Source organism: Hipposideros armiger, unplaced genomic scaffold (genome assembly GCF_001890085.2).
Source record: "Hipposideros armiger isolate ML-2016 unplaced genomic scaffold, ASM189008v1 scaffold_194, whole genome shotgun sequence".
NCBI lineage: Eukaryota > Metazoa > Chordata > Mammalia > Chiroptera > Hipposideridae > Hipposideros > Hipposideros armiger.
Genome location: NW_017731544.1, coordinates 2,216,685 through 2,226,140, shown reverse-complemented (window position 1 = coordinate 2,226,140; position 9,456 = coordinate 2,216,685). Strand labels below are relative to the sequence as shown.

The 9,456-nt window shown below is 40.5% G+C and overlaps 1 pseudogene; it reads left to right on the top strand.

The window, feature by feature from the left end:
* Positions 1-732: 732 nt before the first annotated feature.
* LOC109388392 (60S ribosomal protein L13a-like) lies at positions 733-9,127 on the top strand (annotated as a pseudogene).
* The last annotated feature ends 329 nt before the right edge of the window (positions 9,128-9,456 follow it).

Sequence of the window (9,456 nt, the reverse complement as noted above, 5' to 3'; positions counted from 1 at the left end):
GACTTTTGAGCAAATAACCATGTTCCTCCGGACTCTATATACATTCTCCACATACTCTGCTTTGAAGAATTTCATCTCCTCCTCAGGAAAGGCAGGGGACAGAGCGGGTAAGACCTCCGTGGCTCAGCCGTAGCTCCTGCCCTTGTGCTCCACTGTACCCTTGGGAGGAGCAGTTTACCTTCCTTTGTTTCATGACCTGCTCTCATCTGAGCACGGCCCTGACCATTCTCTATCCAAGTCCCTACCGAGTTTTTATTCTTTAATTCCTAGCATTAAAAAAAAAATTACTTAATGATTTCAATATAGGATCCATGAAGGGTAGGAGTTTTCCTATTTCACTGCAGCCATGAAGCGATTCTCAACCCCACCCAATTTCATGAGATACCAGCCGCAGTCACTGTCCCCAGACAAAGCAGGAAATCGCTTGGTCTGCTGTACTCTAAGGCTCTGGAGTTTTTGAGATCCTGCTTGTCTGTCTCCATATGGTCAGGCAGGGCAGTAGCCTTAGGGTCGGTCTATTTGCCTTTGCTTCTTGGTTGGCTGATAATTCTCTAGGCCTTAAGGGAAGATGCCTCTTCAGGCTGCCCAACCGCAGGCTCTGGCACCCTCTAGTGGCCATTGTCAGGCTTGCAATGTCAGCGCTGAGTTCTAGATTCTTGCCTCGCAGCTATTCTCTCGAAGGCAGAGAATAGCTCCCCTTCCGGTGGTAGCAATCCAACTACAGGAGCAAGGATGGGGATTAAAAAGGAGAGCTCAGCACATTCTCTTACCATCTCCTCCAACATTTTCCCTCCTCCTGCTACCACTCCTTTTGAAGAAATTCACAGATGGCTTTGGAGACCCTCCAATCTTCCTGTTTTAGAAATGCTTATCTACGGTTTTCAGGCAAGGCATAGAGGTTTGTCTTCGCTTTTCGAAGTTGAGGGGGTATGAGAAGGTCAGCAGCGCCTCTCTTTGGTAATAGGCATCCAGAAAACTCCTCTGGCTTCTTGGCAGCGTTAAGCTGTGGGTTCAGCATCCCTACCTAGTGATATGACCACCGACACTATCTGCAGACTTTGCCAGGAATCTGTCAGTGAACTCTACCCACAGGAAAGGCACCTCACCTAAAAGCTGAAAGGGAACATTTCAGTCATGAGGTTTCAGCTCCCAGAAGAACTCCAGTGGGACTGCCTGAGTGGGAGGAGGTTATGTATATTGCCAGTAGTTTAAACCTGCCTTCCCTTTAAAGGACCCACGCTGACCCTTGCCCAGTACTCCAGTCACATGCAGTGGCAGTCCACCTTCCCGTGGCAGTATGGTGAGTGGGGACCTCTCTCCTCAGTAGGTAATTAGAGACTTAGAAATGTTGGGCGGGTCTGTACGTCATGTGTCATCAGGCTCCACTTCCAAAGGTGAACACTAAGAATAGGTGACAAAGGATGCTGTGGTAGGTTAAGGAGGTGCTATTCTTGTCACCCAGTGCTCCTTGGTCTTGCTTGAGACTAAAAGCCCATAATCAGTGATTTCCTAGGACAGGAGTTGGCAAACTATGGCCCATGGATCAAATCCAGCCTGCCACCTGTTTCTGTACAGCCCATGAGCAAAGATTGCCTTTTACATTTTTAAATGGTTAAGGAAAAAAAAAAAAAGAATAACAGGGCCGGCCGAGTGGCGTGTTGGTTAAGAGCTGGCTTGGGACGCCAGCTTTGAGCAGCAGGGCCCTGGTTGGGATCCCACATGAGGGCCAGTGACGCTGCACCCTCTATAGCTAAGATGGTGAACAACAGCTCGACCTGGAGCTGGGCTGCCGTGAGTCGCTGGCGATGGTGTAGGCTGCAGCCCCTGCTGCAGTGGGCTGCCATAAGCTACCGTGTGTGGCCGGCAGCCAGCATGAGCTGTCAAGAGCCGCCATGAGTGGCCGTCCAGAGGCCAGCGACCGATTTGCCTCACCCGGGAAGGGCGCAATGATAATACCAACATGGGCCAGTGAAGCAACGTCCTCCACAACTAGACTGAAGAACCAAAGGACAGCAACTTGTCTGTTCCCCTTCCCCCAATTCCCTAGTGCTGTTCTCTTCCCCCCGTTCCCCAATTAAAAGAAATAAAACAAAAAAACATTTCATGGCACACAAAAATTATATGAAATTAAAACTTCCATGTCCATAAATAAGGTTTTATTGAAACATGGCCATACTCATTCGTTCATATCCTATGCCTGCTTTCATGTCACAATGGCAGAGTTGAATAGTTGCAACAGAGCTGAAAATATTTACTATCTGGCTCTTTACAGGAAAAAGCTTACTAAGCTCTCTCCTAGAAGATCCATGCCTTCTAGTTCATCACAGACTTCAGCAACTCAGTTGGATGGGGTAAAGAGTGTGTACTGGAGCCTTGCGGGAAGTAAAGGTGAATTCACATTGTGAAACCCCTAACTGAAAAGTTTGAATTTAACCCATTAGGCCATGGGGATTCTTTAAAGTTGGTGCCAGGATCAAAGCAGTGCATCTGGAGACTTACCATGGCATCAGAGGATAGGAAGGACTGGATGAGAGAAGAATTCTGAGATTGGGTGGCCAGTGGTGAGGAATAACAATTGAGGGCTCCATATGAGGAGGAAGAAGTGGTTACTGGTGGCATGCTGGGGACAGTGGCAGAGGGCAGCAGACAGGCTGTTATCAAAGAAGCTGAGGTCCTCAATAGAATGTAGTCATGAGACACCAAGAGCCTGTGTCCACAGGACAGAGGAACATTTCTGAGGGTGATCTGGTTTTGCCAGATCTTCTTAACCAAATGATCCTGTGGGTAATTCACTTTTCCTTTCCACTAGCATCTTTAAAACACAACTTAATACCTGACAGATTATGGACATGGAGCAAAGGGATGGAAACGGGAGGTAAGCAGTTTGAGATTAATGGGCATCAATCTATAAATTCCTGGGTACAAATGGCTGGGGAACTCTTCAAGCTAATAAGTCTTTTCCTAACCCCCTTAAAGTAATAACTCTCCTGCCTAGTCACCTCTGGGCTCCTTGCCATACATTTCCATTAGATTGAAGTTAACTGGTATGATCAGAGTTATTAAGGAAAGGAAATCATCATAATTTCCAAAGAAAAGAAGGCTACACAATTGTTCCTATAAAATTGTATCAGGAGATAAGCTATTGTTTCAGTCCTGAAGAGTTCTATGAGCATATCTGTTCATTGCAGGAAAGGAGAAAATCATGAAGTTAATATTTTTTAAAAGGAAGCACATTGCAAAATGAAAATAACTTTATTGTATTACTTGAACTTAGCATACAGTACTATTTATACTACTCAGAATTCATCTTCAGTTTGCAAATGTACTAGCATGTATAAGGTCCAAATTAAACTTTGAGTTTAAGACTTTGGTGAAGTGAACTGTAGTGGAAAGAACAATTGATTTTTATCTTTTATATTTCCATTTAAGATGGATAAGTTTTTCTACAAGAATGGTTTAAGAGAATCATATAACTTTGCAATAGACATAGATGGGATTTTTAAAATGACAATTCATTGTTGTAAAATAGTTGCACAGCACAAATTTGAGGGTAAGTCCCTAAATTTTTTGTATATGTTTAATTTTCTCTTTTCACCCTCAAATTTCTTACACTACTCTTAGCTCATCAACTTAAAATGATGGTATATCTAAGAGTCTATAAGATGGGAAGACTGAGATTTTTAGCCACAAAAAGCCAGCAATGCCCATAGCATATCCAATGCTATGTTAGAAGCAGTAACTGGGATCAGGTTAAGACTTTCGGAACATCTCAACGACACAGATGTGAAAGACTCCAAATGACCTAAACATCATTATTCAGAAGCGATTCTTACCATAGAAACAAACACTTTCAAGGTGTATACAGAAACACCACACTGAAAGTGGTAAGGAGGGATGAAATTTAATAAAGGATATATGAATAAAAGACAAAAACAGCAAACCCTGGCCCACTCTGGGTGCTCTGTGTGTCCTGGTTTCTCCCAGCACGGAATGATGCACACTGCTTCTCCTTCCTCACAAAAGGCTGTCAAGGAAGCTCCTGGTTTCTGGCTCCACTTGGCTGTTGCTTAAAACATAATTTTTTTTTTTTTTGAGAAAAGCAGTCAGATAAGGTAAGTAAATAAGAAGTACCAAGACAGTCTATGGGAATCTGGGAGTCTTTAGAAGAAATTTTACCTAGGCTATTATTTCAGAACAATGTAACATACCTAAATAGAGTTAAGTGTTTGTATTTTGGGGTCAGAGGGTTTTATTCTGAATTCTGTCACTTCCTAGTTCAGTTGAATTAGTGACTTAACCTGTTCTAAGCCTCAGACTCATAATCTATAATATAGGACTAGTATTATAATGTATTAGAATGTCACATGTAAATATATGACATATATTAATACCTGCCTTATCGAATTGTTTAGAGGAATAACTGAAGTAAAGCAATAATGTTCAACATCATGTTTTGCACATAATAAGTACACAATAAATGTAAATTGTTATTAGCATCACTTTTCTTACAACCTTATCTTAAAAGGAAAGCAACTTTTACTTTTGCATGATAACAGGGTTTTGTCTCTAATTTTAATAATAGGCACTACAATTTATTAAGTGTCTACTATATGCCAGATATAAACTGCATCACATTTAATCCTCAAAGGACCCCACTGAATATGTATTATCATTCTCACTTTATAAGTTAGGACTCTGAACTAGTTAAGTAACTCTCCCAGAGTTGCACAAATTGTAACTATTAAACCTGGAATTAAATCCAGATGACTGATTTCATAGCCCATGTTCTAGGGCAGAGATAGCAAATGGGTTTTAATTCTTATTTCAAATTAAGAACACAAACAAGCTATCCAAGACTACCAGGTCGTGTCAAAAGCGCACTTGAGAGGGCTCTTATTGGCCAAAGATGAGACAACTTGAGCCACCAGAAATAATAATGACTACCATAAGTTGAGACACATAATTCAACTATATCAATAATTACTTTAAACATGATATGATTGTCTCAATAGATGCAGAAAGAGATTTGACAAATCCAATACACCTGCATGATAAAGACTTACAACAAGGTAAGAATTGAAAGGAACTTCCTCAACGTGTTAAAGGACTTTTATGAAAATCCACAGTTAACATCACAGTTAATGATGAAAGACTGAATGCTTTCCTTCTAAGCCCAAAAACAAGACAAGGATGTCTGCTCTCATCCCTTTTATTCATCATTGTACTGGAGATTCTAGCAAGGACAAATAGGCAAGAAAAAAAAATAGAAGGCATTCAGATCGGAAAGGAATATTTCTATTTGCAGATGACATGATCTTGAACCTAGAAAATCCTAAGGAATCTACTAAAAACTATTAGAACTAATAAATGTGTTCAGCAAGTTTGCAGGATACAAGATCAATACACAAAAATCAATTGTAAGAAAACAATTCCATTTACAATAGCATCAAAAAGAAATAAAATAGTTAGGAATAAATTTAACCAAAAAATGTACAAAACCTATACTCTGGAAACTACAAAACATTATTGAAAGAAACTGAACAAAATGTAAATAAATGGAAAGGCATCCAATGCTGGATTGGAAGACTTAATACTGAAAAGGTAGAAATATTCTCCAAATTGATCTGTAGATTCAACTTGATCACTATCAAAATCATAGTTGTTTTTTTTTTTTGCAGAAATTGACAAGCTGATCCAGAATTGAGAGAGTCCAGAAAAAAAATTCACATTAATGGTCAACTGATTTTTTACAATGATGCCATCACAATTTGATGGGGAAAGGGAGTCTTTTCAGCAAATGATGTTGGGGTAACTGGATATCTACATGCAAATAAGTGAAGTTTTATATGCACAAAATTTATGCATATACACATACAAAAATTAATGGATCGAAGACCTGAATGTATCAGCTAAAACTATGTAACTCCTGGAGGAAAACATAGGCATAAATCTTTGGCAATGGTTTTTTAGATATGACACCAAAGCCAAGCAACAGAAAAAAAATAAGTTGCACATCATCAAAATTAAAAACATTTGTCCTTCAAAGACACCATCAAGAAAGCTAAAATAATCCACAGAATGGGAGAAAATATTTGCAAAACATACATCTGATCAGGGATCTGTATGTTGAATACATAAAGAATTATTACAACTCCGTAATAAAAAAAATCCAGCCCAATTACAAATGGGCAAATTATCTAAATAGGCACTTCTCCAACATAGATATACAAATGACTAAAAAGCACATGAAAATATGTTCAACATTATAAGCTATCAAGGAAAGACAAATTAAAATCACAATGAGATACAAATTCACACTCAATGAAATGGCAATCAAGAAAAAGAAAATTACAAATGCTGTAGAATGTGTATAGAAATTGGAACCCTCATACAGTGATGATGGGAATGTCAAATGGTGTAGCTGCTTTGGAAAAGGATTTGGTAGTTCCTCAAAAGGTTAAACAGAGTTACCATGACTCAGCAATTCCACTCCTAAGTATATACCCAAAGAAATAGAAACATATGTCCACACAAAAGCTTGTTCATGAATATTCATAACAGCATCATTCATAATACTCAATGAGTAGATACAATCAAAATGCCCATCAATTAATGAATAGGTAAATAAAATGTGGTATAGCCATACAACACAACATTTAAAAATAGAAAAATGAAATAATTTAAAAAGTGAAGTACTATATACTACCACATGAATGAACTTTGAAAGTATTACGCTAAGTGAAAGAAGCCCACATATTAGGTTGTTGGAAAAGTCATGATGCATTTTTGCAACAAAAAGCATAGGAAAAATATGTCATGACTTTTCCGACAACCCAATAGTTTACTATTCCATTTATATGAGATGTCCAGAATAGAGACAGAAAAGTGGTAGATTAGTGGTTGCCTAGGGCTGGAGGATTACGGGTGTGTGTGTGTGTGTGTGTGTGTGTGGGTGTGTGTGTGTAAGGGGGTATAGGATTTGAGGGGAGAGAGAGGCGATGAAAACAATGTTCTAAAATTCATCATGGTGATGGCTGCATAACTCTGTGAATATACCAAAGACCATGGTATTATAAACTTTAAATGGGTGACTTATATGGTGTATTATACATATCTCAATACAGCTATTATTTTTAAAAAATTGAAACAAAAGAGAAATCAGTTGAAGTGAGAAATTAAACCCAGAAGTGACTGGGAATAAAGTAAATTCCTGGAACTTTCAGAATCGTGGGGAGGAATCTAGATTTACCCCAGGACATAAAATATGAGTTTTAAGAAAATCTTATCGGACTGGCCGAGTGACACGTTGGTTAGGAATTGGCTTGAGATGCCAGCTCTGAGCAGCAGGGCCCCCGTTCGGATCCCACATGCAGGCCAGTGACAGTGCACTCTCTATAGCTAAGATGGTGAACAACAGCTCAACCTGGGGCTGAGTTGCCATGAGTCGCCGGCGATGGTGTAAGCTGCAGTGGGGCTGGCCGGCAGCTGGGGAGAACTGGCATGAGCTGCCAAGAGCTGCCGTGAGCGGCTGTCCAATGGCCAGTGAGCAACTGCCTCAGCCTGGAAGAGCGCAATGATAATACCAACATGGGCCAGTGAAGCGACGTCCTCCACAACTAGACTGAAGAACAAAAGGACAGCAACTTGTCTGTTCTCCTTCCCCGATTCCCAAATAAAATCTTAAAAAAAAAATATCTTATCTAGCTTTTATGGGAAGAGCAACCTCTGTACACATTAGGATTACATTCTTGTTGGTGGGTATATGAGGGAACTGGCATGCTCATGCCCTGTTGGTTGGTGTATGGGTATATTGGTGCAATGTGTCAAAATGTTAGACATACATACCCTTTTTTGCAGCACATCCACTCCAAAGGATGAATGCATAAAGAAGTTCATCAGAGCATGTTTTGTAATACTGAAAATTGGAGATACTCTCTGTCCAATTACAAGCAAAGTTTCTTAATACTAACCAACTCAGTACCATTTTTCTAATAAATATTTTGTAACACTCCCTTTACCATTCTGAAGTGAAAGTCAAAGAAACCTACAACAAAATATACTGAACTGTACTATGAAAGAGAAATAAAAGTAATTTGTAACAAAATAATATGTATTTCAATAGGTAAATTCTTTAGACACAAAACATACTCTAGGGGGCAGTACCACCCAGTTAAGAACTCATTATCTACAGCAAGCTGGTTAAATAATTTATGATATAGCCAAACAAAGGAATGCTATAAATCTAGATTCATTAACAGATCGTTGAATCAAAAAGCAGGTTGTAAAACAGCATTGCATAGGTAGTTTTATTTATGTAAATAAGTAGAAAAAAGTCTGAAAAGATGCTCACTAGGATGTTGATGGTTTGACAGGAATTATGAGATTTGACAGGATTTTTGCTATTTTAATGTATTTATATATTTGAATTTTCTTGCCTATGTATATAATTTGCAAGCCCCAAGGGGAGACTCACAGATCCCTCGGGTTCTGGAGTGAGGCTATGTCATCGGCAGTGGAGATTTATTTACCTTTGGTGGAAGAGACCCTGGCCCTTCCCAGGCAGCTTCCAAAGATGGTGGATGTACTCGACTGAGGGCCATCACCTGAACCTTAGGTGATGGTCGTAGCCAAGTAATACTGCTAGGCAGGAGGGTGGTGGTCATGCGCTACAAGGGCATTCACATTTCTGGCAGTTTCCACAGAAACAAGTTGCGGTACCTGGTCTTCTTCCACAAACACACGAACACCACCAGCTCGTTCTGTGAGCCCTGCCATGTTAGGGCCCCTACCACTTCATGGCCCCTATCTGCATATGTTGGCAGAACCATGAGAGGCATTTTGCTGCTCAAGACCAAGGGAAGCTCGGCAGCCCTGGGCTGCCTCAAGGTATTTGATGGGATCCTGCCCCTACCTACCCCCATGAGAAGAAAAAGCAGATGGTGATTTTTACTGCCCTCAAGGTTGTGTCTGAAGACTACTTGTAAGTTGCCTACCTGGGAAGCCTAGCTCACAAGGTTATGTGAAAGTACAGGTGTTGACAGACGTCCTGGAGGAAAAGGCCAAGATCCATTACAGGAAGAAGCAGCAGCTCATGATGCTGCAGAAACAGGCTGAGAAGAATGTGTAGAAGACAACTAACTGACAAATACCAAGAGGTCCTCAAAACCCATGGACTCCTGGTTTGAGTCCAATAAAGGCTGGATTTCTCATGCTTGACCTGGCCCTCCCTTCTTCTAGACCTAAAGGAGGCAGTCCCAATGTCCAAGTGCCACAGACAGCCACTTAAGAGTGGCCCTGAAAAGCAGCAGTGAGGGGAATGCTTCTATGTAGGCAGGGCTTTGGCTATTGCATCTGGCCATTTACTTTGTGTAGAAAGTTATGGGCACTGGCAAACGCTTGTCTGCTTGGTCGGTCAGGAGAGAGCAAGATGGGGGATAAAGAGGTCTAGGAAAGGAG